Genomic DNA, 9,980 nt, shown 5'->3' on the forward strand with positions numbered 1-9,980 from the left:
ATATGCAGTGAAAAATCTTCACGATATGATCACTGATGAGTAAATGTATCAGTTACTAAGTAACAGAAGCCTTTAGAGCAGACAGCAATTAGGTTGTGTGAAATCATGCTCCAGGCAGCTAGAAAAGAATACTTTTTGGAAAAAAAGTGAAGTGAATTTGTTTTGTGCCATAACTTACCGCAATAAACATCATGGATATAATTTTGGAAGTTTTGTCTAATTTTGGATACAATGAGACAAAATAATCACTGAAATACAGCTTAAATGTTTAATTTCAGCTGTAAAGGAATGGAAATGGTTCAATACATTTTTGAGATCAGCATGTGTGGTCTAACCCAAAAGTCATCAAACTCCTTCAAGATATGAGGATATGGTAACGTGCATACTGGCCAATGAATCGCAGTTAGGTTTGTAAACTTGCATCAGTAGCCATCACGTTTCAAATAACGTAGGGGATGTAGGCCCCTATCCGTATTGTTTATTTACATTTCATGCACTTAGCAATTTAAAAAGAACTCAGCACCTAAAAGTTTTGTGGGAAATCTTTGTTTGTAAAGAAAAAAAAAGGAGGCAGCAAAAATACCTAAGAATCTGTAAAATTTATGGGCACTACATAGTATCATCTGTTTTTACTTCTGGTAGACTACCTGTAGTATGAGGTACAACTACTGGCAAGAGTATCGGCTGAATTAAGTTTTTTCATCATTCTATACTGTCATGACTACTAAATTTTACCACTGTAAATAGGCACGGGCAAACACACTCCAATAGCACAACACTCCATTTGTTTTATCCAAATGTATCCTGTTATGTAACAGCTGAGAACTGGCTCACCCAGCAAATTTGCAAATGTTTAGTTTCAAACTACAGTGCTACTTTTGTTCTGACTTATGTCACAACTGAACAAATGATCATCCACAAATTGGTCAAGAATAGCGACAGTACATAATGCTGTGCACGAGATACTTGACTTCAATGGACCATCTCCAACACTGTCCTCAAGCCCCCCCTCCTCCCCTTCACTTGTTCTACAATCACACCCTGTCCACTCCTCCAAGTCATTGTAAGCCACATGCAACTCCCCCTACATGCGACAGAGCCACATTATTAGTGCCATGTTCCTATCCTAGGTGCCTACCAGCAATCAATTACCCTTCCTTCCACTCCCCCCCCCCCCCCCCCCTCTCTCTCCTTTCTCTCTCATCCACAGTACCCAATACAGATCCTTACCTCTGTTGACTTGCAGTGCCCGTACAGTGTCGCTGTACAGGTGGATGCACATTCTGTACATATCCACACACTCGGTAATGCTTTCAGTCTTGTTTATGTGCCTATTGAACACTCGAAGTGTCAAATACATGTTACCTTTACGCCTGCCATAGGGGTAAAGTTAATTGATGTAAATATCAAAATTGATCAGTTGGCAGTTTTTCTTTCTTAGTAATCTGTGAGTTGACACTAATGTAGAAACTATACAATTCAAGTTAAAATTGGCAATACTTGTAATTCATTGTGTTGCCAACAGATGGTGGCATCACAGTCTCCAGAGGTAAAAGCACATCAATGTGATCAAAGTGCTGCAGTATTACTGCTAGCTTGTATTTGAAACCTGTGTGTCAATAATGCAGTTTTCTCCCTTGCAGATTATTATTCTACTTAGATTTGTGCATTTTGTGAAACAGGAGTCCAGTATTTCAGTTTATCAGAAAATGGGAAGAAGAAACTGAAAAATAAGCTGGGACAAGAGTTAATGAGTGTGGGGGAAGTCCTGTAGTACTCAAAAACCCACAGTAAGAAAGCAGGAAAACTACATGGCTTCCTGCATTTGAGGTGTACTGAGTGCCTGCCTCCTCATCACTTAAAAACATAATTTCTGTGTATGGAGGAAAACTACCGTAAGCAGGTCAACTGAAAGGCATGACAGTCTTATTTTTATATGTTAGTCTTGTCACTCGTATTACCTACCTTTGACAACACAGAATAGAAGTTTCGTATGTATGAACACACAATTTCTCAGTTTCAGATCATGATTTTGCTCTCACTGAGAATTCCCAATAATGACATTCAAAACTTTCAACAGTGGAAGACTTCAAAAATGTCATTGCTACTGTTAGGGCATGTCAGCCCTACAATGATTAGATTTGGCAGCAGTTTGATTGATTGGTTAATTGAGAGAATATGGGACCAAGGTCATCAGTCCTGCGATTCCAGAGGGGGTTACATAAGAAAGAGAGTTGCTAAAAGTGAATGGATTCAGTCAGAGGAGTCAAATTATAAAAGAATGACTATTAAACATAAACAGTATAAGCATAAAAGGTGAGACCAAATCTAAAAATGGGGGGCGGTCATGGAGTCACAGACTGTGAAGACTGCAAAAGGAGTCCCAATCACAACCAATCTGGCCCTGCACCAAGACGAAAGAACCACCTTATATCCGGAAATAAAAACCACTTTCATGGAGGAAACCAAGGACCAGGTCTACCATCCATGGATCATCCGCTAATATTAAATTTAAGGAAGCAGGAAGACTATACTTAGCACAAAGGGTCAAAAGAAGGGGACAGGCCACAAATGTGTGAGATATCATCAGTCTGGTGCCATGACTACAATGTGTGGGTGGGTCATTATGTAGGAGGAAACAATGGGTGAGCCAGGTATGGCCAATGCATAAACAACATAAAACAGTGGACTCCTGAGAGGGGCGGAAAGAAGTGCCCTAAACTGCAGTAGACTCCTCGATTGTGCAGAGTTTAATACTATGAGCAGTAGCACTCCAGATGGCATTCCACTGTTGGGAAAAGAGAGATTTGACATAGATCCGCATATCCCCAGCTGGAATTGTGAAAGGAAAAGGGGGGTACGTATCCACTTCTCTAGCCAAACGGTCAGCCAATTCATTCCCTGGGATTCCCACATGACTCGGGACCCAGAGAAAGACGACTGAACAGGCGACGCTCAAGGGCAGAGAGAAGGTCACGGATGGCAGAGACCAAGGGGTGATGAGAGTAGCATCAATCGATAGCCTGTAGGCTGCTCATGGAGTCTGAACAAATTAAAACACTATGGAGAGAGAGGCCTGAGAAACTAAAAGGAGGGCCCTGTAAATTGCTAGAAGCTCTGCTGTAAATACACAAGATGATCCCGGCAACAAATGGTGCTCTAGGCTGGTAGGAGATATGAAAGCGTATCCCACCTTATCAGTAGTCTTAGAACCATCAGTGTAAAGGATGGTGGCACCCTGGAACTCTGCAAGGATTGCACATACAAGACGCTGGTAAACCATCGGACCAACAGAGACCTTAGAACCCTGGAAGAGAATGGTCCTAATCCATGGTCTAGGCACCATCCAAGGGTGGGTATGGGAAGAAAGACACAGGGTGCAGTCGTAGTGAGATGCATGCCAACCGGCTATCCCACCTGTGGGCAGGTGTTAGGAGGGAGACATACCTCATTGACGAAGAGCACAAGGTATACAGGATGGTTAGGGAATTGACGAATGGCAACTGTGTAAGAAACAAGGAGTTGGCTCCATTGGATGTGTAGAGTGGGAAATCTCTGCTTCTGTGAGGAGATTATCAACAGGACTAGTGCGAAAGGCATCAATAGCCAGATGCACCCGACAATGATGGACAGGGTCAAGGAGTTTCAAAGTGGAAGGAGCTGCTGAGCCATACACCTGACTGCCATAATTGAGTCTGGACAAAACCAGAGCACGGTAAAGATGGAGAAGAGTGGAACAGTCTGCACCCCAAGATGTGTGGGTCAGGAGGCAGAGAGAGCATTAAGCTTCCGCATGCATGTAGTCTTTAGGTGACGAATGTTGGGCAGCTTGTTATCAAAAATAAGGCCCAAGAAATGGGACTGTGTTAACACATCAAGGAGATGGTTGCCTAAATAAAGTTCTGGATCAGGGTGTACTGTGGGTCGACGACAAAAATGCATAACCCGCATTTTGGAGGAGGAAAACTGGAAGCCACGGGCGGTGGCCAATGTAGAGGCCTGTCAGATGGTGCCTTGGAGCTGGCACTCAGCAGACGCCATCGAGTGGGAGCTGCACCAGGCAAAAATCTGTCAACGTACAACGCCGGGGTAATCAGAGGCCTAACAGAGGTCACAAGCCCATTTGTGGCAATGAAGAAGAGCATAACACTTAGTACAGAACCCTGTGAGATACCATTCTCCTGAATCTGACGGTGCTGAGTGAAGTACAAATTGAACCCGGAAGAGTCGGTAAGATAAAAACTCGTGGATACAAATTGGAAGGGGACCACGGAAGCCCCAGTCAAGGAGGGTAACTAAAATGTAATGGTGCCAAGCCATGTCATACGCCTTATGTAGGTCAAAGAACACTGCGACAAGGTGCCGGCGGTGGGTAAAATCCTATCAGATGGCTGATTCCAATCGGAGTAAATGGTCAGTTGGCGACACCCTCCAGAAGCCACACTAATATGGTGACAAAAGGCCCAGAGATTCGAGTACTCAACATAATCTGGAGTTGACCATTCTTTCAAGCAGTTTACAAAGCACATTTGTAAGGCTAATGGGACAGTAGCTGTCGAGAGACATTGGGATATTCCCGGACTTAAGGACGGGGATAACTATACTGTTTCGCCATTGTGACGGAAAAGCACCTGTGAGCCAGATGTGATTGAAGACATTGTAGAGCTGTTGTCTCTGGGGAACGTCCAAGTGTTGAATCTTCGGATAGTGAATGGAATCTGTCCCTGTGGCTGTGTCTCATGAAGAGCTAAGAGCCTGCATCAATTCCCATTCAGTGAAAGGAGCTTTGTAGGGCTCAACGTGGTGCAGGATGAAATGGAGGGGCATCTGTTCAACTGATAAATAAGCATATATCCCCAGGGAGGAAACATAGCACTCCCAGCATACCTTTTTATTCCGCTTAATAATGTAACGAATCATAGCACGAAGACGCTTAAAAGTGAGGAAATTGGTCTGGGAGGGGTGTCACTTAAATCACTGCAGCACCCATCGGTGGTCCTGGACAGTGACTGCAGCGTCCTTGATCCACCTGGTACCGGACGATGATGAGAGGGACCTGTGGATAGGGGGACAGAAGTGCTAGCAGCATGAAGAAGAATGGCAGATATGCCTTGCATGACTACATCAATGGAATTCGAGAGGGAGGTGTCAAAGCAGACAGCAAATATGTGTAAAGGCCAATTGGCCCTGCGTAATGCCCAACATGGGGGTCTGTCTGCCTAGCAGCAGCAGGGGAAGTGGTCACTGTCACAAGGGTCATCATGGGATGACCAATGTAGGGAAGCCACAAGGGCAGGGGAGGAGATCATGAAATTGATAGCAGAGAAGGTGCCATGAGCGGCACTGAAGTGGATAGGGGAACCATCATTGAGGAGACAAATCGAAGTCCGTGATAAGTTGGTCGATTAGGATACCCCGGGCTGTTGATTTAACACTCCCCCCCCAGTGGATGATGGGCATTGAAGTCCCCAAGGAGGAGAAACGGGGACAGGAGTTGCTGAAGTAAGGTAGATAGTGCAACATAAGCAAGTGGCCAACCTGGAGGGAGGTAGACATTGCAAATGGTGATTGCTGGAGTCATTTGCACTGTAACCACTATCACTTCCGAGGTGGTACATAAGGGGATCCAGTCACTAAGGACATTGGAGTGAACCAAAGTGCAGGCCCCACCAGATGCTATCCCAGGGCCACCACAGTTCCGATACAACGCCCGATAACTACGTAAAGTTGGAGAGTGGTCACCACAGAAATGCGTTTCTTGGAGAACACGACAACGCAAGACGTTGAATTTCCGGTAGATGATGATAGTAGCCGTTGCAGTTCCACTGGATGATCGTGTGGCATGAGTCCAAGGTAGGCATGAAGGAGCCGAGGAGGAGGTCAGGTCACTTGGAAAGTAGTTGTTACCAACAAGGATGGAGCGACATCCATAGATAAGATGTCAGGCTCAGGTTGCTGGGGGGAGTTGGTACCTGCGGGGGCTCCGGAGATGCCTTCTCTTGGGATTTATGTTTCTTCTTCTTCTCTTTCTTAGGTGGAGGAGGACAGGACACAGGGGGATTACAGGCATCTGCAAGGTCGGGAACCGAAAGAGAGCAGGTGACTTAGGGGCCCACAGATGGAGTACCTCGTGGCCCATTGGTGGTAACAGTCTTCTGGCCTGAGAGACGCTGGGAAGAGGGTTCCCAGGAGGGAGCCCGATCACCGGCAGATGCCGAATAAGGGGGCACTTCTTCGACCGGGGTGGGGGGCGACTCCCTGACCGGAGGTTTTGGGAATGGCAGCGGAGGTGGAGGGGAGAGAGAGGAGGAAAGGAAGTAAGAGGTAAAAGTTGAAGATAATGACACCGGATGGAGTCTCTCATACTTTTGGTGAGCCTCAGTGTAAGAAGGCGAGCCAGGGATTTATATTATTGTACCTTCTTTGCTCTCTTGTAAGCTGGGCAATTCAGTGAGGGAGTGCTGGTCAGCACAATTCACACACACAGGCGGCGGAACACAAGGGGCTCCCTGATGAATGGGGTGGCCACAGTTGCCACACAAAGGGTCCGCCATACAGCGGGAAGACATATGCCCAAAATGCAAGCACTGCATAGGCGGAGGGATGTATGGCTTCACATCACATCTGTAGCACATAACCTTGACCTTCTCTGGGAGGGTATCCCCCTTGAAAGCCAGGATGAAGGCGCCACTATTGGTGCGGTTGTCTTTGCGACCCTTCTGCACACATCGAACAAAATAATGCCACACTGCTCCAGATTAGCCCAGAGTTCCTCATCAGTTTGCAGGGTGAGGTCCCTATGAAAAATGAATCCCTGGACGACCACAGGCACGAAGAGCTGTGGATTGGGTGGCAGAAGAAGCTTTGATCAACAGGGAGCCTGACCACACCTTACTAATAGGCTCCACTTCACCAAAATTGTCCTCGATAGTTTCCATGAAAAATAATGGCTTTGTGGCAGTGAATGTGTCCCCATCCATCCTAGTACAGACGAGGTAATGTGGAAAAGGTTTTAGACCAAGATGGCAAACCTGGCACCCCTCCTATGGGGTAGCCATGGAAGGGAAGGCTGCCGGGTCATGCAAGACAGCATTTATGGATCCTTCACCATTCTAAGAGACAGGCTTGTGAGAACGGCCAGATTTTTGTAGCTTGATATGCTTCAAGCGTCAAGCATCCGCCCTGATATCACTCACTCTGACCAGGGGCTCTCCCCATGGGTGTCACCCAGCCACAGCAAGGGCCGTCTGGCACGGTGGCCGTTGCCGGGAATTCCAATGCTCCAAGAAGACAAGCAACCACTCCTTGGCATACACGGGGAGGGAACAGCTCAGGTATGAGTAGTGTGATCCCTGTGTTGTCAGAGGGCTCAGCCATATGGGTACATAACAGCCCCACCACACGGACTGGCTACACGTGCTGGTGATCTAGCAGTGTGGAAGGGGGCTACAGTGGGGACAGAAACGCCAAAAGGGTGAAAGAACCGGCAAAAGGAACAAAATTGCAACCAATACAGGAAACAGGGAAGGATTGGGGATAAGGAGGGGGGGGGGGGGGGGTTGCAGGTAGAAGGAAAAGCAGCTAGGGAATGAAGAATGAGCTACAATAGCTTGGGGCCCCGTGGGCGGCAGTTTCTTTGATTTTAATAATACCTTGAGGCTTCATGGCTATAGATCAAAATAAAATCTGGAAGTCATTTATTACAAGAAAACTACAGTGATCTCATTCAGTGGAACAGCTATTTAATCTGCAAAAGAAATAAGCAGAATTTTTGTGCTTTCCTTCTGTAGCTTCCATGAGTGCAACACAAAAAATGACACTCGTGCAAGGCATGAATTTTTGAGTAGGGGGAAAAATTATAACAGCATTCCACGTGCCTAATAAATTATTGAAGTATTGGACTTTAATTACATTTGACAACTCAACATGGACATAGATCTTTCTTGACCTTAAACAAATTGTAAAAATCAGACTGATGTGGAGATGCCAAAATTGTTACTAAATCCAAAAACTTTTTGTCCAGTGCGTTGCAACTGGTGCTATAATTTGTTTTCAATTAATTAATACATGTGTAGATACCTTAAACCATGATAATTGCAACTGGTTCTGTAATCTGTTTCCAAGTATCTGAAAATGTCCATCATTGTCAACAGTTAACAAAAGGATAAATACAGAATTTAAACAAATTCATGCTACATAGTCTTTTTACTCTTTGGAAAACATTGATTCTGGCACTTTGATCAATTAACCTTTCGCCCCCCCCACAGTTTCCCCTATCCTGTGCTAGTCTGAGGAATTAGTAAGTTCTTGTATCGCATGTTGTGGAAAAAAGTTGATTTCTGAATAGACCTTGAGCTGCCATGCTTGCTGTAATTTATAAATGATGAATTTTACAGTTTCAAAATAGCAAATTACTTCCTAGTCCATAGTGAAAATGAATAATACATGTAAGGTAGAACAGTCCACTAGTGCACTACCTGTTTTTGTGTCCAAAGGGTACATTATTTTGGCAAGCGTCATCATTTGTGCTGTTGATTTGGAACCCCTTTCTGTATGTAGTCTGCACCCAAAGTTGTGTGTGTCTGTGAGTCAGCAGCGGTATTTGTGGTGCAATCTCCAGAGGCGGCATAGTTACTGGAGGGTGCTCAATCTGCCTCTGACATATGGAACTTCTGCTAGTGACTTCCCTCAGGTATGGGTAGCATACCTAACACTGCTTCGGAATCACAGGAGAAAGGAATAAATTACCTGCATGTTCCCAGAAGGTCAGTTCACCTGCACAGTTGGTGATGGTGACATGGTTACTCACTGGAATTTTGCGCCCATTGGACACGCGGAACCAGCAATATACATGGTCAGTTCAGTCAACAAATGCACGAGGCAACAAGAAAAAAAAAAAAAAAAAATCATAATTATTGTAAGATTACTTCTTTGTTTTGTATGTGAAGAGCTGGGGGCATCTATAATATGTAGTTCTTCCTGACTGATTCATTCACTGAATGGACACTCAATTGTCACACCAGCATATAGTTTTTCACTATATTATCTGGTGGCTAAATATCAGTTTTAAAATCATACAAAATAAATGTAACAGTTATTGTGTTCTACTTAGGTGTGAAAGGTTATCAACATGAGATAGAAATAAGTTTGCAAAGCTTAATTTACATAATATTGGAGCTTTGCATAGTGATTTTCTAAGTTTCCATTTAATTGCATGACACTGACTTTTCATCTGTTCTGTTTATTCTTGAGTGTCAAATGTGTGCTTGCCTGGAATAATTTTTTAAATTAAAACACAGAAGAATTATTTCTTACCTATGCTATGCAAGCAAGTTGCTCTGGCTTCCTTCTATTATGAATTCCCTAATTTTCCTCCACTTAGAAATGTCTCAGAGTCATTCCTAGCTCCTTTATGTTTTCACTGTCTCTATTGTATTGGAAACGTGTAGTTTATTTGGACTTGTTTTGTTTAACAAAGCTGAGGCAAACAATGAACAACGAACGTTCATAGAAAAATTTATGGAAGAGTAGTTGAGAATTGCATCGTGGTTAACTCAAATACATGTCGAAATATTAAGTAATCTGCAATTGGCAATTTTTACCATACACTTTAATATATTTTTAGCATTATGAAGATATATTAAAGTGAATAACAATTATTACTCAGGAAGACAAGCAGCTCTATACTACAGTTGCAATGAACCTTTACTTGATTTTTCAAAATGCACACACTTATTCCATGCCACACCAGCCGGAGAGATCGGCCATGTATGTTTGATATGTGCTTGCCTGTGTGAATGTTTTATTTCCTGAAGAAGGCTTTCGCTGAAAGCTCTGTACGTTACAGTCTTTTCATTGTGCCTGTCTGCAACTCAACGCGTCATATTTATAGTGAGTGTCTACCCTTTTCATAATACTGTTCATTTTATAAAATCATAAGATATAACTGCTCTATAATAAAAAATAGGATATAACAATAG

This window comes from Schistocerca piceifrons, chromosome 5 (genome assembly GCF_021461385.2).
Source record: "Schistocerca piceifrons isolate TAMUIC-IGC-003096 chromosome 5, iqSchPice1.1, whole genome shotgun sequence".
Lineage (NCBI taxonomy): Eukaryota > Metazoa > Arthropoda > Insecta > Orthoptera > Acrididae > Schistocerca > Schistocerca piceifrons.